The sequence below is a fragment of the Bos indicus genome, chromosome 15 (genome assembly GCF_029378745.1).
Source record: "Bos indicus isolate NIAB-ARS_2022 breed Sahiwal x Tharparkar chromosome 15, NIAB-ARS_B.indTharparkar_mat_pri_1.0, whole genome shotgun sequence".
NCBI classification, from domain to species: Eukaryota; Metazoa; Chordata; class Mammalia; order Artiodactyla; family Bovidae; genus Bos; species Bos indicus.
In genome coordinates this window covers 23,163,369-23,184,518 of record NC_091774.1, presented here as the reverse complement: position 1 = coordinate 23,184,518, position 21,150 = coordinate 23,163,369, and the positions used below count along the sequence as shown (strand labels likewise).

At 44.9% G+C, this 21,150-nt stretch overlaps 1 long non-coding RNA gene across 5 annotated transcripts in view; it reads right to left on the bottom strand.

Annotated features, from left to right (window-relative positions):
• The window catches only part of LOC109569972 (uncharacterized), a 197,881-nt gene that overhangs the window by 39,193 nt on the left and 137,538 nt on the right, over positions 1-21,150 (bottom strand). The window contains exon 1 of one of the 5 annotated variants that reach the window (XR_002182400.2): positions 8,031-8,485. The exons of the other annotated variants lie outside the window; for them this stretch is intronic. This is a non-coding gene — a long non-coding RNA (uncharacterized lncRNA). Of the gene's footprint in view, positions 1-8,030; positions 8,486-21,150 lie in introns of those variants that run through there. 5 annotated transcript variants of the gene reach the window in all.

Genomic DNA, 21,150 nt, shown 5'->3' with positions numbered 1-21,150 from the left:
CCATGGACAGAGGAACCTGGCCAGCTACAGTCCATGGGGTCACAGAGAGTCAGACATGACTGAGAGATTAACACTTCACTTCACTTTTCATCTTTTTTACTGGGCTTTCCTGGGAAGAACATCCAGGCTATTTATTGGGCTTTCTTTGAAAACTGGGACCAACAGAGATTAATTTCTTGCTAATGGCATCCTCATCCTGCTGATACCCAAAGGACAATCTGTGTGGATGCAATTCAGAAACAGCCTCACACACATACACTTAAACAAAATCTAGGTTCCTGGCTGCCTGCCTGAGCAGCTTATTGACAACAACGGGGAAGAAGAGAGAGTAGGAGACAGACAGACAGAGAAGAACCTATACGAGGTCCATGTGCCCAGGGAGGCAACACAGTCAGTCACTTCTATAGGGCATCCTTGCTCTGGAGAAAAGATTTAAGGAAACAGCCAAGCAGACTTAAGGAAAAATTCCAAGCCTACTGACTGAAATCTGCTGTATTTTCTTTCTTTTGAAGAACACATCACTTCTGCACGAGGCAATCAGCTTCTGCCTTATGTAAACAGAAGCAGAAAAAGCTTTCAAGAGACAGGTTAAGTTTAGCACAGAGGCCTGGCTCTATCACACACTGCCCACATCTCCTTCCCTGTTGTCCTTGTGATGAGACATGTCAGACTCCTCCAGACTGAAGGCCCCTCTGTTCCTCACTGATAATGACAATCTCCGTGATAAGATGCAGCGGCTCCCAGGATGCACCGCGCTCTCTGCAAAAACCGCTCACTCTGCCTGCCGCCCCCTCCCCTGGCCTCTTATCCACCTCTTCCACCACTGTTTGCCTGCAAGATTGCCTTACAACACCAGCCCCTGCTGGAAGCCTAATCCGCTGTCCCCAGGAGGCTTAAAGAACTTCCTCCAGTGGGTTCCAGTGGCTCCTTGTTCCCTGTTGTGACAATGATCGCACTGCTGTAACTCCTGCACATTCTTCCCCACATTGTTATGTTCTGATGGGTCAGGGCACCCACTCCTATTATGATAATAATGATTATGCTGCTCATATGTTTCAATTCTGAAACACTATTTTTTCACATTTGAATGTTTCTAAAAGTGGGACATTTTGCAATAATGTGTACATTTAGTGTGGTTGTGTTTCTGATTTTTTTTTTTTTTTTGGCTTCTGAAAAGCTGTTATTATGTTGAGAGTGCATTTTAAAATCAAAGAAATAATAGTACTTATTCAGATGTCCCACTTCCCCTCTCCACTATGAACTACAAGGAGCAGGACCTGTGTTCTGCTCATTTGGGTCCCCACCCCTTCACAGAGAGCTGGGAGTACTGCTCAATAAATGTTGGAGGGACGTGGGAAATGACAGAGGGAGGAAGGAAGAAAACAAGGAAGGGAAATCTCTTCCACTGCAATTTAGAAATTGCTATCACACTTGCTCTGATTTAGTTTGATTTCCCATCAGAAGGCACCAGGCTTTCTCCTCTAGAGATCTGCCTTAGAGTTTCCTACCTCCTGCTGTCTGGGCACTCCTGTCTGTTACAGACCCTCAGCACACCACAAGGGTAATCAGCCATGTGGGGCAGGCGCTATGAAGGGAGAAACTGATCAGGGTGAAACTCACAAATTCAGGGTCATCCTTCAATTCAGCTTCACCAGGCAGGAGACTTCTGTCAACTCTGCATCCCACACGACCTCCATTACATCTCCATGCCTTGTCTGGCCCATCCAACGGGTCCACCGAATGGGTCAAGCTCTGGCCTTTTGCTTACCTTTCCTGCCTTATTTCCCAAGACTGCAGTCAGCTGAGTTTCTCATTTTCCCCAACTCGGCCTTGCCAGTGACTTCTTCCCTGGCCTCCAGTTATCCCGTGACCTCTTTGATCTCTGTCCTCCCAGACCTCACTGTCCTCTGAATAGCTCCTGCTGCCTGAACTAGAACAGTCTGCACTACTGGTTTTTCTATAGTTGGTGTTTTACAGTATTTCCCACAGCAGGGCACATAAGAGCAGCTAGGCACCTAATTAACCTCAAACGCAGGATGGAAACAAACAATACACTGAGCAGATGTGGCAGGCTCCTCCTCCTTTTAACACTCCTTGGTCCACACTTTCCTATACTCCCAACCCAAACAAATCCCTCTCTCTGAGGCCCCTGGTCCACTGAGAATTATGCCCTTGTCCCTGATTTTTCCAGGTATTTTATTGGAGACGCACATCGACCACACTCCAAGCGACCCCTAGAATCCTGGGCACCAACAGACATGTCTCTGAACTGACATCTCTCCTTCTTGGCTGCTGCATCTCTCTCACAGGTCTGTCTCTGTTCCTCTCAGATAACCACCTTTCTGGGCTCCTCAGTGATGCTAAAGTCAAGGAGGCTTTAGAGGTGGGACAAGGGGCAGCCAAATGACGTTGTTGGTTTATGTGAGATTCACAGCCAGCTGACTCTCTTAGGTTCTGTGGATATGAGCTGCTGTCAGATCAGGGATTTCATCCTTGACATGAAACTGATTTTGTAAACCTGAGGTGTGTCATTTACATTTGTCCCTCTTAAATTTCATCATGTTTAGCCTAATCCTTCTGGCTGGTGGTGGTCATTCTGAGGCTTCATTCTGCCTTTCAATTCCTCAGCAGAGTGGAAACAAAGGGTACCGCGGCTTTAGGGTGACCTCCACGGAGAAATTAACAGCATGTCTGTATCAGGGCTTTATCTCACTTCTTAGCCCTGGGATACCACTGGACCTAGCCAGCTGCAGCCTTTTAGGGCTCGTTTTTATAAAAATGGGACCTACCCGGTAATTACCATCTTATCCCGGCCCACCTCTACCCTTGGGCTCCTCCCACAGTCTCAGTAAATGGAACTGTCATCGCCCCACCAGGCGGCCAAGACAGGAAAGGCACTCCTAATTCCACTTTCCCCTCCAGCCCCCACACGAAATCATTCCTTAGTCTCACCAACTGATGCTACCTCCTAAATAGACAAAAGTTGCTGAACCACCGCTGCCTCGGACACCTCAGCCCACCTTTGTGTATTCTTCTCCCTCCTTCATCCATTTAACTTCCACATTTCAGGCCTCAGCTTAAACCTCACTCACTCCAGGAAGATTTCCTATCTCATCGATTAGACTAGGGGCTCCAGTCACCAATGCGTTCTCTCTTTTATCACCCGAATTCACTGCATGCTGTTGGCCGTGCTTGTCCTGCCAGGTACATCCAGGTTCTATGACAATGGGGAAGCTGTCTATTTTGTTCATCATCGTGTTTCCAGCATATTGTTGTTGTTCAGTCACTAAGTCAAGTCCAACTCCTTGAGACCCCATGGACTGCAGCATGCCAGGCTTCCCTGTCCTTCACTGTCTCCCAGAGTTTGCTCAAGCTCATGTCCATTGAGTTGATGATGCTGTCCAACCATCTCGTCCTCTGTCACCCTCTTCTCCTCCTGCCCTCAATCTTTCCCAGCATCAGGGTCTTTTCTAATGAATCGACTCTTTGCATCAGGTGGCCAAATATTAGAGTTTAAGCTTCAGCATCAGTCCTTCCAATGAATATTCAGGGTTGATTTCCTTTAGGACTGACTGGTTTCATCTCCTTGCAGTCCAAGGGACTCTCAAGAGTCTTCTCCAACACCACAGTTCAGTTCAGTTCAGTGGCTCAGTCGTGTCCAACTCTTTGCAACTCCATAGATCACAACACGCCAGGCCTCCCTGTCCATCACCAACTCCCGGAGTTTACTCAAACTCACGTCCATAGAGTCAGTGATGCCATCCAACCATCTCATCCTCTGTCGTCCCCTTCTCCTCCCGCCTTCAATCTTTCCCAGCATCATAGAGTTTTCAAATGAGTCAGTTCTTCACATCAGATGGCCAAAGTATTGGACTTTCAGCTTCAGCATCAGTCCTTCCAATGAATATTCAGGACTGGTTTCCTTTAGGATGGACTGGTTGGATCTCCTTGCAGTCCAAGGGACTCTCAAGAGTCTTCTCCAACACCACAGTTCAAAAGCATCAACTCTTCAGTGCTCAGCTTTCTTTATAGTACAACTCTCACATCCATACATGACCACTGGAAAAACCATAGCTTTGATTATAGAAACCTTCGTCAGCAAAATAGTATATCTGCTTCTTAACATGCTGTCTAGGTTTGTCACAGCTTTCTTTCCAAGGAGTAAAGCATCTTTTAACTTCACTGCTGCAGTCACCATCTGCAGTGATTTTGGAGCCCAAGAATATAGCAGATACTCAATAAGTACTAGATACACAACAAATATTTCTTGAATTATTAACCTTTGTAGGGCAAGTTTTAAATCATTGGCAAGTGGTTTTGCTCATAGCCAATGAAACATCTTGGAGTGAACATCTTGGAGTGAAAGGAAGGATACACCTTTGGCTTCTGATGAATAGTGGGAGTCAGCATCACTTAATTACCCTGAGCCTCAGTTTTCTCATCAGAAAACTGAGGATAAAATTTCATCATGTGGCCTTGTCACAATTCTCAATGAAAATTATGTATATGAATGTATTCCCAAACTAAAAGTTATGGTTCAGGTACAAATACTGTGGACATCTAAGGAGCAGTGGCTGCGAGGGTGCAGGAGGGCCAAGAGGAGCTACACCACGTTCAAGGTCAGGAGGGGCAGCAGTGAGGAGATACCCCTCGTCCAAGGTAAAAAGCAACGGCTGTGCTTTGCTGGAGCAGCCGTGAAGAGATAACCCACGTCCAAGGTAAGAGAAACCCAAATAAGACGGTAGGTGTTGCAAGAGAGCATCAGAGGACAGACACACTGCAACCATACTCACAGAAAACTAGTCAATCTAATCACACTAAGACCACAGCCTTGTCTAACTCAATGAAACTAAGCCATGTCCATGGGGCCACCCAAGATGGGCGGGTCATGGTGGAGAGGTCTGACAGAATGTGGTCCACTGGAGAAGGGAATGGCAAACCACTTCAGTATTCTTGCCTTGAGAACCCCATGAACCATATCAAAAGGCAAAATGATAGGATACTGAAAGAGGAACTCCCCAGGTCGGTAGGTGCCCAATATGCTACAGGAGATCAGTGGAGAAATAACTCCAGAAAGAATGAAGGGATGGAGCCAAAGCATAAACAATACCCAGTTGTGGATGTGACTGGTGATAGAAGCAAGGTCCGATGTTGTAAAGAGCAATATTGCATAGGAACCTGGAATGTTAGGTCCATGAATCAAGGCAAATTGGAAGTGGTCAAACAGGAGACGGCAAGAGTGAACATCGACATTCTAGGAATCAGCGAACTAAAATGGACTGGAATGGGTGAATTTAACTCAGATGACCATTATATCTACTATTGTGGGCAGGAATCCCTCAGAAGAAATGGAATAGCTATCATGGTCAACAAAAGAGTCCAAAATGCAGTACTTGGATGCAATCTCAAAAACAACAGAATGATCTCTGTTCGTTTCCAACGCAAACCATTCAATATCACAGTAATCCAAGTCTTTGCCCCAACCAGTAACGCTGAAGAAGCTGAAGTTGAACGGTTCTATGAAGACCTACAAGACCTTTTAGAACTAACACCCAAAAAAGATGTCCTTTTCATTATAGGGGACTAGAATGCAAAAGTAGGAAGTCAAGAAACACCTGGAATAACAGGCAAATTTGGCCTTGGAATATGGAATGAAGCAGGGCAAAGGCTAATAGAGTTTTGCCAAGAGAACACACTGGTCATAGCAAACACCCTCTTCCAACAACACAAGAGAAGACTGTACATATGGACATCACCAGATGGTCAACACCGAAATCAGATTGATTATATTCTTTGCAGCCAAAGATGGAGAAGCTCTATACAGTCAACAAAAACAAGACCGGGAGCTGACTGTGGCTCAGATCCTTATTGCCAAATTCAGACTGAAATTGAAGAAAGTAGGGAAAACCACTAGACCATTCAAGTTTGATTAAATCAAATCCCTTATGATTATACAGTGGAAGTGAGAAATAGATTTAAGGGCCTAGATCTGATAGATAGAGTGCCTGATGAACTATGGACTGAGGTTCGTGACATTGTACAGGAGACAGGGATCAAGACCATCCCCATGGAAAAGAAATGCAAAAAAAGCAAAATGGCTGTCTGGGGAGGCCTTACAAATAGCTGTGAAAAGAAGAGAAGTGCAAAGCAAAGGAGAAAAGGAAAGATATAAACATCTGAATGCAGAGTTCCAAAGAATAGCAAGAGATAAGAAAGCCTTCCTCAGCGATCAATGCAAAGAAATAGAGGAAAACAACAGAATGGGAAAGATTAGAGATCTCTTCAAGAAAATCAGAGATACCAAAGGAACATTCCATGCAAAGATGGGCTCGATAAAGGACAGAAATGGTATGGACCTAACAGAAGCAGAAGATATTAAGAAGAGGTGGCAAGAATACACAGAAGAACTGTACAAAAAAGATCTTCACAACCAAGATAATCACAATGGTGTGATCACTCACCTAGAGCCAGACATCCTGGAATGTGAAGTTAAGTGGGCCTTAGAAAGCATCACTACGAACAAAGCTAGTGGAGGTGATGGAATTCCAGTGGAGCTATTTCAAATCCTGAAAGATGATGCTGTGAAAGTGCTGCACTCATTATGCCACCAAATTTCGAAAACTCAGCAGTGGCCACAGGACTGGAAAAGGTCTGTTTTCATTCCAATCCCAAAGAAAGGCAATGCCAAAGAATGCTCAAACTACTGCACAATTGCACTCATCTCACACACTAGTAAAGTCATGCTCAAAATTCTCCAAGCCAGGCTTCAGCAATACATGAACCGTAAACTTCCAGATGTTCAAGCTGGTTTTAGAAAAGGCAGAGGAACCAGAGATCAAATTGCCAACATCTGCTGGATCATCAAAAAAGCAAGAGAGTTCCAGAAAAACATCTATTTCTGCTGTATTGACTATGCCAAAGCTTTTGACTGTGTGGATCACAATAAACTGTGGAAAATTCTGAAAGAGATGGGAATACCAGACCACCTGACCTGCCTCTTGAGAAATTTGTATGCAGGTCAGGAAGCAACAGTTGGAACTGGACATGGAACAACAGACTGGTTCCAAATAGGAAAAGGAGTACGTCGAGGCTGTATATTGTCACCCTGTTTATTTAACTTACATGCAGAGTACATCATGAGAAACTCTGGGCTGGAAGGAGCACAAGCTGGAATCAAGATTTCCGGGAGAAATATCAATAAACTCAGATATGCAGATGACACCACCCTTATGGCAGAAAGTGAAGAGGAACTAAAGAGCCTCTTGATGAAAGTGAAAGAGGAGAGTGAAAAAGTTGGCTTAAAGCTCAACATTCAGAAAATGAAGATCATGGCATCTGGTCCCATCACTTCATGGGAAATAGATGGGGAAACAGTGGACACAGTGTCAGACTTTATTTTTCTGGGCTCCAAAATCACTGCAGATGTTGATTGCAGCCATGAAGTTAAAAGAAGCTTACTCCTTGGAAGGAAAGTTATGACCAACCTAGATAGCATATTCAAAAGCAGAGACATTACTTTGCCAACAAAGGTTCATCTAGTCAAGGCTATGGTTTTTCCAGTGGTCATGTATGGATGTGAAGTTGAACTGTGAAGAAAGCTGAGCACCGAAGAATTGATGCTTTTGAACTGTGGTGTTGGAGAATACTCTTGAGAGTACCTTGGACTGCAAGGAGATCCAACCAGTCCATTCTAAAGGAGATCAGTCCTGGGTGTTCTTTGGAAGGAATGATGCTAAAGCTGAACTCCAGAACTTTGGCCACCTCATGCGAAGAGTTGACTCATTGGAAAAGACTCTGATGCTGGGAGGGATTGGGGGCAAGAGAAGAAGGGGATGACAGAGGATGAGATGGCTGGATGGCATCACTGACTTGATGGACGTGAGTTTGAGTGAACTCCGGGAGTTGGTGATGGACAGGGAGGCCTGGCGTGCTGCAGTTCATGGGGTCGCAAAGAGTCAGACACGACTGAGCAACTGAGCTGAACTGATAATTGTGGACGTTGCATCCCTCTAGGAGTGGCCCCATCCTACCTTCAGAGGTTGTACCAGACACTCCCATGGGCTCAAACTTGAGCACCAGTTCTCATTAGTTTGGATCCAGTACCAAGGCCAGCAGGTCCTTTTTTCTCCCTTCTCAACCTTGTCTGTGCTCCGCATTCTCCTACACTCCTGGGCCATTTCCAGAAGCTTTCATAATCAGCACTTCCATTGCGCTCTCTTGGTGAAGGGTTTAATGATCCTGAAGGCCCTAGAAATACATTGAATTAAAACACAAAATGGATGGCATTGTGCATTTTAGTGAAACAGCAATTAGGAGCAGCAGTCACCATGTACTCAGGAGGGCAAGAGAGCCGAGGAGAAAAGGAATAAAGTGACCTCATAAAGACACTTAATTTCATTACCACCAGACACAGTTTCCCATTATTGCTCTTGGTGTTTAATGGTTTTATGATTCTGTCTATTGATGCTTAGCTAGTTCATTAACTGTGCTGCTAAAAATACAATTATCTCCAACAAAACCTTCATCACTAATAAAAGGGAGGGGGAAAAAGACCTCCATCATTATAAGAAAGCAGTGGGGTGGACATACTTGAGTAGTATGTAACTCCTTGGCCCCAAAGTTTTCATGGATCCTGAGACTATAACCACACAAGTTTCATGTAACCAGTTTTAAAATGTAATCAAACAACTGCCCTATTATTTAGCCGGCTCCAACTAACCATTGTACTGATGACAATTGGCCTTGTCACTGTCAGATGACACTGGCTTTGACTGAGTCATCTGAGTTGACCCATCACAGTGCTGGTGACAAATGAGATCTATGAAGATCTGCTTAAGTGTTCATTCATCCAGTAGGTGATTACTAAGCCCCTGCTGCTAAGTCACTTCAGTCGTGTCCGACTCTGTGCAACTCCATAGACAGCAGCCCACCAGGCTCCCCTGTCCCTGGGATTCTCCAGGCAAGAACACTGGAGTGGGTTGCCATTTCCTTCTCCAATGCATGAAAGTGAAAAGTGAAAGGGAAGTTGCTCAATCGTGTCTGGCTCCTAGTGACCCCATGGACTGCAGCCTACCAGGCTCCTCCGTCCATGGGATTTTCCAGGCAAAAGTATTGGAGTGGGGTGACATTGCCTTCTCCTACTAAGCCCCTACTGGAAGCCAAGCTCCAGTTATGCAAACAGTGATACATAACACAGACAGGGTCCTGTTTTCTGACATTCTGACAGTCTAGTAGATGATGTGTGAATGTCGAGATCAGAGGAAGGAGAATTCCAGTAATTGAACTAGGACTCAAAGTGGACCTCAGCTCCAGATACGGAGTGGGGGAGGAGAAAGTGGGTGTCAACAGGGCAGAAGGTGAGCACGGCTTTCCATCTCATTTAGCATAGAGCCATTACAGTGTCCTCCCAGGCCCTGCAGAGTGTGTCCTTGAGAGTCACCTCTTTATCTCTCTTCCCAGCCTACAAGGGGTGAGAGGGGAAACCAGTGCAAATAACCCAGATCTGCAGTCCAGAGGGGACCAGGGCCTAATAGAAACTTGTGTAAAGGTTTTTAGATGTCCTGCTTGTTCCAAGGGGTCTCTTTTTTTCTTTGGAACCCAAACTGCCTTTGTCAGGCTATCTCCGGGGCTTCATTTCCTATCACCACTGTCCCTCAGTATCCACAGGGGGTTGGTTTCAGGATCCCCTGCAGATACCAAAATCCAAGGATGTTTCAGGCTCCTATCCTGCCAAATGGCAGTACAGTCTGCCTTCCGTATCTGTGGGTTCTAAATCCGCAGTTGGTTGAACTCCTGGATGCAAATATCGGGGGCCCACCGCGCCTCTCCCCTTGTACACTCTGCTCTGGCCCCAGCGGCTTTGCACCTTCTCTGCGTGTCTGCCTATAATCTTCTTCCTCCAGATAGTGTCAGGGCTCAATCCCTCACTCTTTCAGTGAAACACCACTTCTCAGTGAAACATTTCCTGCCCACCCACCCACTCTCACCACTCCCTACCCGGTTCCCTGTTTTATTTTTCTCTGTAACTCTTACCACCATCTGTGATACTGTTATTTTCTTGATATGTTTGCTGTCTATTTCTCCCAACTAAAATATGGGTTCTTAGGGGGCGAGGACTTTCTGTTTTGTTCACTCCTGATTCCCCAGCACTACAGCAGTGTCTGGCTTGTAGAAGGTACTCAATAAATACTTGTTAGCTGCCTGACTGTACTTATTATTTATCTATGGTCTCTCAGCCCCAAGGCCACCCTCTGTATACCGCTCTGTAAGGCCTGTGCTCCTTTGCCAGCTGACTTCCTCAGAAGTCTTCTCAGTGAAAAGATGCTGGGGGAAACAGAAGGCAAGAGAAAGGCAGAGCCCACTGTTCTTCCTCCACCTCTCTCAGCCTTCTCTCTTTTCTCCTTCCCCTGGTGATGCCACTGTGTTATTTCCATCATCCCAACTCCAGCTGAAATAGCCCCTCTTCCATAGTTGGGGCTCCTGAGGCTGTGACCCCTCTTCTGTACTCCCAGATCCTGGTAACACCCCTCCTCCTCCCTTTTGTTCCCAAGCCCCAGCTGTGGTAGCTTCTTGCAGCAGGTAATAAGCTCTGGGGTGGGACTTCCCTGGTGGTCCAGTGGCTAAGATGTCGTACTCACAACACAGGGGGCCCAGGTTTGAAAACTGGTCAGGGAATTAGATCTCACATGCCACAACTAAAGATCCTGCCACTAAGACCCAGCACAGCCAGGTAGAAAGACAAAAATAAATATTTAGAAAAACTCAATTAAAAAAATAAATTCTTGGGTGCTTCATGATCACCCTTATGCAGCCCCAGACTTCCGACACCTGCACATTCCAAATCCTGTGTTAAATCCTCTCTGTTTGATATACCTAGTGTGGATTCTATTTTCCTGACAAAATCCTGGTAGATATCGTGAACTTGGGAAAGGAAATCAAGGCACAAGCACAGTCCTATAGACTAAGGAAAGGGCAAAGCTCTGGAAGAGGCTGTCCCACACTCCCTAACTTTGAGAGCAAAGACACGCCAAGAATAATGAGGCTGCCCAGCAGCAGGGACTGGGCTGCCAGATGCCAGCTGAAGGTTGGTCATACTTGATGTTGGGACAGACACCGAGGCATGTGCCTAGTCTCCAACAGGCTGGGATCCAGAAAGCCTGAACCACACACAGAGCCCAGCGGATCCAGCCAAGAGTCCCTGACACTCTCCATCCCAGGCCTGGGAGCATCTGCAGTGCCAGCATCATGGCAACCACCAGGGTGATTCTCAAGGTTATCATCTAATTGTGTTGGTGGTTATTGCTTCATGCCTCGCAAACTTCTCTCTCAGCAGCTCATCTCTGTGGCCAAAATTGAGACAATTCAGAGCTCATTTGTGCATTTTTTTTAAGTGTGTCTGAAGTTGAGATATATACATTTAATTGGTAATCGACACTCAAATGTTCCCGGAAAAGCTGTTTTCTGCAGTCCGTCTAATCAATGGAATCTTAAAATTGAAGAGTCGTGGTGTTACCAAGAACAACTGAGTGCCTTGATGTGGTCTAGGCCTTGATCCACTGCCTTATCCTTTCAAACTAGGAATCACCCTATCGGGAAAGTGTAGCCCTCTAGAAGTGGGGATGGGGCTGCCAAGCCTCTGTTCTAGTCCACCCAATGTGCTACCCATCCTCACACCTACGACCAGGAGGAAAGGTTGAGGAGCAGCTTCTGCTGTCATCTTCTGGCGTCAGTAGTCAGCATCCTGAGACCTAGACGCAGAACAGAGAAGATGCTCACTCTCCCAGGGGTCTTTCCAATGGGGCTGTGGACCCAGTGAGCATCTCCTCTGCAATATAGAAGGAAGAGTTTGAGCTGGGTCTGCCCTCCAGGGGGCTCCAGCCCAGTCAGGGAGAGATGTGCTGGGGAAAGATAAGTGACCCTGGGAAGTACTGTCAATGACACAGAAATAGGACAATGTGTGTGAACAAGGTCCCCAAGGAGAGAAAACATTCCAGAACTGTGCTTTTCTTTGTGCTTCCATTGCCCGTGGGGAGAGAGTTTCTGAGTGTCAGGAACCGTGCTGGCTCTTTGGCTTTGTTGCAATCCTCACAAATGACTTCAGAATGCAATGCAGGCCTCGTCTTCCCCATCTTATAGATGCTGTGGATCATTCAGATAGTGAACAGTCAAGCTGGACTTGAACCTCCGTCCGCCCTGTCTTCGGTGTTTGTGTGCATGCAGGCTCACACACACACACACACACACCCCTTATCTGCTGTCTACAGAGGCAATTTTTTTGGAAAAAGCAACATAGAACACATTGCCAGATGCATTCAGAGTAGCCAAATCTTCCATAATCCTTCCTAGGTATTTTAATGTTTGCAAAAGAAAATGGATTTTTGTGGGCTTCTCTATCATTTTGTTTTGTTACAATGAGAAGCCTGTTTGCAAAGTAAAGCAAACAAGTTGTAAAACCTGAGATTTATTCTTTGCCTGGCAAGCAAGCTTCCTGTGGAAACAAGGCTGCACAGAAAGTGACTTGGTCCTCGGCGCTGGCCTCTGCCCCAGGGAGCCCACTCTGTTTGGCATTGAGCTGGGGCACCTGGGAGACAGCAGGGTTACTAAATGCCAATCCACCGGGGACTCCCCATCTGGCCACCAAATGCCTCAGGCTCAAGTCTTCATTCATGTAACAGACATGCACCCAACACCTATAGGGCAGCAGGTGCTGGAGATGATAAAACAGCTCTGCTGTCAAGATGCTCAGTCTGATGAAGGAGACTGAACGGAAGTTATTTAGCAGAATACAATGTAAGAAGTGCTAAGTCACTTCAGTCATGTCAGACTCTTTGTGACTCCATGGACCATAGCCCGCCAGGCTCCTCAGTCCATGGGATTCTCCAGGCAAGAATACTGGAGTGGGTTGCCATGCTCTCCTCCAGGGACTCTTCCCCACCCAGGGATCGAACCTGCATCTCCTGCATTGGCACACAGGTTCTTTACCACTAGTGCCCCCTGGGAAGCCCCAGAGTATAGTGTAAGAAGTGCTAAACCACAGTCTGTGGGAGCACTCGGTGTGGGGAGCAACTAATTCTGCAGGAGTGGAGCAGGCAAAAGAAAGTGCTAAGAAAAATATAATAAAATCAGAGATAGAAAACTGAGACTTTGAAGGTTAAGGGGAATAGATAAAGCGAGAGAGAGAATTCCTGACGGAGGGCACAAAAAGAGAAAAATCTACCCAATGCAATCTATAGATTCAATGCAATCCCTATCAAGTTACCAACAGTATTTTTCAGAGAACTAGAACAAATAATTTCACAATTTGTATGGAAATACAAAAAACCTTGAATAGCCAAAGCAATCTTGAGAAAGAAGAATGGGACTGGAGGAATCAACCTGCCGGACTTCAGGCTCTACTACAAAGCTACAGTCATCAAGACAGTATGGTACTGGCACAAAGACAGAAATATAGATCAATGGAACAAAATAGAAAGCCCAGAGATAAATCCACGCACCTATGGACACCTTATCTTTGACAGAGGCAAGAATATACAATGGAGAAAAGACAATCTCTTTAATAAGTGGTGCTGAGAAAACTGGTCAACCACTTGTAAAAGAATGAAACTAGAACACTTTCTAACACCATACACAAAAATAAATTCAAAATGGATTAAAGATCTAAATGTAAGATCAGAAACTATAAAACTCCTAGAGGAAAACATAGGCAAAACACTCTCCAACATAAATCACAGCAGGATCCTCTATGATCCACCTCCCAGAGTAATGGAAATAGAAGCAAAAATAAACAAATAGGACCTAATTAAACTTAAAAGCTTTTGCACAATGAAGGAAACTATAAGCAAGGTGGAAAGACAGCCTTCAGAATGGGAGAAAACAACAGCAAACAAAGCAACTGACAAAGAATTAATCTCAAAAAAATACAAGCAGCTCCTGCAGCTCAATCCCAGAAAAATAAACGACCCAATCAAAAAATAGGCCAAAGAACTAAACAGATATTTCTCCAAAGAAGACATACAGATGGCTAACAAACACATGAAAAGATGCTCAACATCACTCATTATCAGAGAAATGCAAATCAAAACCACAATGAGGTACCATCTCATGCCAGCCAGAATGGCTGCAATCAAAATGTCTACAAATAATAAATGCTGGAGAGGGTGCAGAGAAAAGGGAACCCTCTTACACTGTTGGTGGGAATGCAAACTAGTACAGCCACTATGGAGAATAGTGTGGAGATTCCTTAAAAAACTGGAAATAGAACTGCAATATGACCCAACAATCCCACTGCTGGGCATACACACCAAGGAAACCAGAATCAAAAGAGACACATGTACCCCAATGTTCATCGCAGTGCTGTTTACAATAGCTAGGACATGGAAGCAACCTAGATGTCCTCAATAGATGAATGGATAAGAAGGCTGTGGTACATATACACAATGGAATATTACTCAGCCATTAAAAAGAATACATTTGAATCAGTTCTAATGAGGTGGATGAAACTGGAGCCTATTATACAGAGTGAAGTAAGCCAGAAAGAAAAACACCAAAACAGTATACTAACACATATATATGGAATTTAGAAAGATGGTAACGATAACCCTGTATGCGAGACAGCAAAAGAGACACAGAGATAAAGAACAGACTTTTGGACTCTGTGGGAGAAGGCAAGGGTGGGATGCTTTGAGAGAATAGCATTGAAACATATATATTACCATATGTGAACTAGATCACCGGCCTCGGTTCAATGCATGAGACAGGGCACTCTGGGGTGGTGCACTGGGATAACCCTGAGGGATGGGATGGGGCAGGAGGTGGGAGGGGGGGTTCAGGATGGGGAACACATGTACACCCATGGCTGATTCATGTCAATGTATGGCAAAAACTACTACATTATTGTAAAGTAATTAGCCTCCAATTAAAATTAATTAATTAAAAAAAAAAACAGATGGCAGGACTTCTCTGGCTGTTCAGTGGTTAAGACTCTGTGCTTCCAGTGCAGGAGGCATAGGTTCAATCCCTGGTTGGGGAACTAAGATCCCACATGCTGTGCCATGCAGCCAAATAAAATAATAATAAATAGATAAATAAATAATGTTGGCATCCTGTGACCATTTAAAAAATTTTTTAAAAATAAATTTTTTTAAAGAATAGATGTGCAGGTCAATGGGCACTATGAAGCTGGAACACACTTGTTAGGGAGGGGAGGTGTGCTGTGGATCAGATCTGGGGATTACTCCTAGACGGACAAGTATCATTTTTTAATTTTTAGATTTCTGTTCGAGCACAGACTGATTTATTTCAGACCCTGGCTTAATTGATATTTTAATTATATGCTTACACCTGCAACAATTTCAAATGAGAGCAGGTACCTGCAATGAGATAATGTATGTGAAAGCACTTAGAGAACTGTGAAGTGTTATACAAACTGCTGCTTACATTGTTTTGCATTATTCTAAGACTCCTGAGGCAAAATACTAATTTATGCCTGTACCTATTCATGGAGTCCCTGTCAGGGCACAGCGCACAGCGGGACCAGGAGCTGGGAGGGCTGGGGGAAGGAGGGCACACGATACTTCCCCAAACTCCTGTCCCCCTGGCCAGATTGCTCACCAGTCATCAGGTGGACATCAGTCCTTCTTCGACCAACAAGGAGATGGTGAGCCCATAAACCCTTGCACGGCAGGCCCCTCACCAAACCACAACCCTGGCTCAACGGCGTTGTGTGGCTGAAAGGTAATTGACAATTTCTCACCCCAGCTCTCCACCTGTGTGGCCTTGGGGCGCCACAGTCCTCTAGATCTCAGTGTCCTCCTTTGGGACATTCAGAGATCATGGTGATATCTGCACAGGTTTTATCAGTTTCTGATTTAAAAAATCAGTTTTTATCAGTTTTCTCAGTTTCCTGGGGCCTCTAAACAGAATTCAGAATCAAAAACTCTCTCTTCACAGCTAACTCATGTGGTTGTACTGGCCACACCAGGACAAGATGACATAGAAACAAGCAGGAGACTGAAGGAGAGGGAGGTGACCCTCCAGGAGTCTACATTCTAACACGGACTCTGCCCACGACCTTGATGCCACATTGAGCAGCACTTGATTGACTTGGTTTCCTCTCCTGACAAAAAAAAAAAAATAAATAGACTGTCAGGAAAACCCTAAACCTCAACTTTTCCAATAGTCAACCCAAATGCTATATCAGTTCATTCACTAAATTCATATTGAGTATCTATTTGCTGGCAATGTGCCATGCACTAGTCTGCAAAGATTTTTTAATAATAATTTTTAAATAAAATATTTATAAATGATAATAAGACATAGCCTCTCAGAATTCATGCAGAATTCTAGCCAAGATAAAAATATGAGTATTTCCACAATGTTAAAATTTAGTCATATTTGACTGTATGATGTGCATTAATGCATGTAACCTATGTTTCCTATGTTTTATATTTTATTGTCTCCTGATGTTTTTGTTCCATAAATAACACTGTAATAACCAACTTTGTCCATAAGTCTCTTCATTTCTATTTCTATTGAATATACTTCTAAGATGCAGCAAGATTACATAAAGTGGTGTTAAAGTTTTCAATATTCTTGATTAAAATAATAAAAAGGTGGATATTTCCTATTTAAAGTCAGTGATTTTCCTGGAGTCTTTTGAAGTAGACAATTAGAAAACAGTGATACAAGTACTATGTTAAGCTTTAGAGCAAGTTCCCAGAACAAGCCTAGGCAAATGTGTTAAGTCGCTTCAGATTCTGCGACCCCCATGGACTGTAGCCTGCCATGGCCCTCTGTCTATGGAATTCTCCAGGCAAGAATACTGGAGTGGGCTGCCATGCCCTCTGCTAGGGGATCTTCCTGAACCAGGGATCGAATCCGCATCTTTTATGTCTCCTGCGTTTGCAGGCAGGTTCTTGATCACTAGTGCCACTTGGGAAGCCCCGGGCTAGGGACATAGTTGGTGCTGAATAAACACTTATTGAACTAACAGGTCTTAAGAACAGGGCATTGTGAAAGCACCTAGGAGAGGTCTCAGCCCATGGATGGGGTCAAGAAAAGCATCCTGAGGGAGGAACTCCTGATGCCTGTTATTGCATCACTGCCACATTGGAGGGAAACCCGGGCTAGGGGCTGGCAGGAGACCTACCCTCTAGGGAGTGTAGGCAAGAGAGCCACGGACCCGTCCCCACCCTCTTCCAATATACAAAGGTAGACTAAAGTGCTACGATGTGAATACTGTATTTGCCAAAAGATGCCCAGGAAGGTGTAAGACGTTTTCAGGCCTGGGAGCAGTGCGGGGGCTGGGGAGAGAATTGTTATGGAATCAGAGATGTCCCCGCTCAAAGTGAAGTGTTGACAAGCACCACCACTTGGTCCACATCTACCTGCTGAGGGCACCCGTTGCTCGCAGTCTGATTTTCACTGAATCATTGTCTTGTTCAGTAGAAGCACAGCAGAATCTGGCCTAAATTACTTGCTGTAGCTCCTTCCCACAATTTCCTGATGGAATCATCTTATCAATCAGGCATTTGTCTTCATTTCAGAAAAAGAAGCTCTCCCAAGACCAGCTCCAGCCATTCAATCTAACCCATGCAGAATTCTGGTCACCCTGAAAACAAGGATGACTTCACTTTCTACCTGGTGGGAGTATGAGCTTGAAGAGGCTTCAGGAACCTGGTTGGTAATGCATGTGGAGTCACGGCAGAGGGCAGAGCACTAGCTGTGATGGTAACTGAAGCTGCAGTTGACTCTGGGCTCCACCACTCACTAGCTTTTGGGCCCTAGGCAAGTCACAAGGCATCTCTGAGCTTCGGTTTCCTCTTGCAGTAGAGCACTTGGAGGGGTAACGTGACCTCCAATGGAGAGGACATACCATGGAACCCTCAGGAGCTGAGTGTCAAATTCTAAGCTAGCAGCGTAGCAGACACCATGGCCACATCACTGGAAGTGCACCCTGCTGGATGCTCTGGTTAGGACATCTCCAAAGATCCCACAGTAGCAGAATAAGTGTCACTCAAATTAGATAATTTTAGGAGAGTTGAATAGCATGTGTATGAAGAGCCAACTAATTAGAAAAGACCTTGATGATGGGAAAGATTGAGGCCAGGAGGAGAAGGGGGCCTCAGAAGATGGGATGGGTGGATGGCATCACTGACTCAATAGACATGAGTTTGAGCAAGCTCCAGGAGACAGTGAAGGACAGGGGAATGTGGTGTGCTCTATAGTCCATGGAGTCGCAAAGAGTGCAGACACTACTGAGCAACTGAACAACCAAAGCAAGAAGGTGTGGGCAGGGTAGAAGGAGACCTTGGGAAACAGTGTAGTGCTGCTCTGGAGCTAATAACAGTTTGGTACACTTACCATCCTACAGGGGCAAGGGCTTCACTAGAGCCCAGATGCAGAGAGCAGTGTATGGAAAGAACTTCCCAGCAGGAGCTGTGACCTTCAGCAGAGGGATGCAGGAAGACAGTGCAGCCTAACAGGAAGAGGATCAGAAGAGCAAAGGCCCCCACCTCTCTCGCCTGCCTCTCCCTAGTCTCCTCCCAGTGCTCCCCATTGGCCAAACTCAAGCAGAAGACAAAAGGTGAAGAAGCCCTCTGATACTGTCTATGCCGGTCAACCATCTGGGACAAAAGCAGGTTGAAGGGGGTAAGAGGTTAGATTTGGAGGGGGAAACAGAGCTCTTTAGCACACCCCATAAAAGCAACCCATGAGAGAGAGTCAACTTGGAACATGTACCAAAGCAATGGGGACTAAAGCAACGAGTTCACAACAGTCTCAGTCAAGTAAGATCTCTCCGGCTTCTGACCTCTCTCCTCCTCTCCTGCCCACCCCAGAGGGGTTAGAAACCACAGAGGGTCAGCAGAGCTGAGGGTAGGAAAGGAGGTACAAAGCAGGGAGGGAGAGCTGACTGTGACCCTTTCTCACCGCAAGCTTTTAGCCTGATGGGGACATGAGTGGAGAATGTATTTGTTAGAGGAGGTTGGGCTGCAGTAACAAACAGACGCAACCATTTAGTTACTCAACATAATGAGGATTATTTCTTGCTCATAAAACAGTGCAGGAAAGTTTCAGGTTAGGGTAGTGAGGAAGGCAGGAGGCTTTGCTGTACACAGTTCAGTTCAGTTCAGTTGCTCAGTCGTGTCTGACTCTTTGTGACCCCAGGGACTGCAGCACGCCAGGCTTCCCTGTCCCTGACCAATGCCCAGAACTTGCTTAAACTCATGTCCACTGAGTCTGTGATGCCATCCAACCATCTCATCCTCTGTCATCCCCTTCTCCTCCTGCCTTCAATCTTTCCCAGCATCAGGGTCTTTATAAATGAGTCAGTTCTTTGCATTAGATGCCCAAAGTATTGGAGCTTCAGGACTGATTTCCTTTAGGATTGACTGGTTGGACTTCCTTGCAGTCCAAAGGACTCTCAAGAGTCTTCTCCAATGCCACAGTTCAAAAGCATCAATTTTTCGATGCTCAGCCTTCTTTATGGTTCAACTCTCACATCCATACATGACTACTGGAAAAACCATACCTTTGACTAGATGTACCTTTGTCAGCAAAGTAATGTCTCTGCTTTTTAATATGCTGTCTATGTTTGTCATAGTTTTTCTTCCAAGAAACAAACATCTTTTAATATCATGGCCACAGTAATCATCTGCAGTGATTTTGGAGCCCAAGAAAATAAAATCTGTCACTGTTTCCATTGTTTCCCCATCTATCTGCCATGAAGTCATGGGACTGGATGCCATGATCTAAGTTTTTTGAATATTGAGTTTTAAGCCAGCTTTTTCACTCTCCTCTTTCACTTTCACCAAAAGGATCTTTACTTCCTCTTCACTTTCTGCCATAATGGTTGTGTTTCCACTTTCTGCCATAAGGGCCATGTCAACTGTATATCTGAGGTTATTGATATTTCTCCCAGCAATCTTGATTCCAGCTTGTGCTTCATCCAGCCTGGCTTTTCACATGATGTACTCTGTATATAAGTTAAATTAACAAGGTGACAGTATACAGCCTTAACATATTCCTTTCCCAATTTGGAACAAGTCTATTGTTCCATGTCTATTTCTAACTATTGCTGCTTGACCTGCATACCGATTTCTCATGAGGCAGGTAAGGTAGTCTGATATTCCCATCTCCTGAAGAATTTTCCACAGTTTGTTGTGATCCACACAGTCAAAGGCTTCAGCATAGTCAATGAAGCAGAAGTAGTTTTTTGGAATTCTCTAGCTTTTTCTATGATCCAGCAGATGTTGGTAATTTGATCTGGTTCCTCTGCCTTTTCTAAATCAAGTTTGAACATCTGGAAGTTCTTGGTTCACGTACTGTTGAAGCCTAGCTTGGAGAATTTTGAGCATTACTTTGCTAGTATGTGAAGTGAGTGCAATTGTGCAGTAGTTTGAACATTCTTTGACATTGCCTTTCTTTGGGATTGGGATGAAAATTGACCTTTTGCAGTCCTGTGGCCACTGCTGAGTTTTCCAAATTTGCTGGCATATTGAGTGCAGCACTTTCACAGCATCATCTTTTAGGGTTTGAAATAGCTCAGCTGGAGTTCCATAATCTCCACCAGCTTTGTTCATAGTGTTACTTCTTAGGGCACACTTGGCTTCGCACTCCAGGATGTCTGGCTCTAGATGAGTGATCACACCATTGTGATTATCTGGGTCATGAAGATCTTTTTTGTACAGTTCTTCTGTGTATTCTTGCCACCTCTTCTTAATATCTTCTGCTTCTGTTAGGCCCATACCATTTCTGTCCTATATTGAGCCCATCTTTGCATGAAATGTTCCCTTGGTATCTCTAATTTTCTTGAAGAGATCTCTAATCTTTCCCATTCTATTGTTTTCCTCTATTTCTTTGCATTGGTTACTGAGGAAGGCTTTCTTATCTCTCCTTGCTATTCTTTGGAACTCTGCATTCAGATGGTTGCATGCAGAGTTTCACATTGTTTCTGCACAGTTATTCAGAAATCCTGGCCGATAGTCCTTAATACACAGCTTCCATCTCAGTCAACTGGAATTAGGAAACAGTATTAACCAGCTTCCCTGGTGGCTCAGTGATAAAGAATCTGCCTGCCAATGCAGGAGATCTGGGTTCAGTCCCTGGGTGGAGAATATCCCCTGAAGAAGGAAATTGCAACCCATTCTAGTA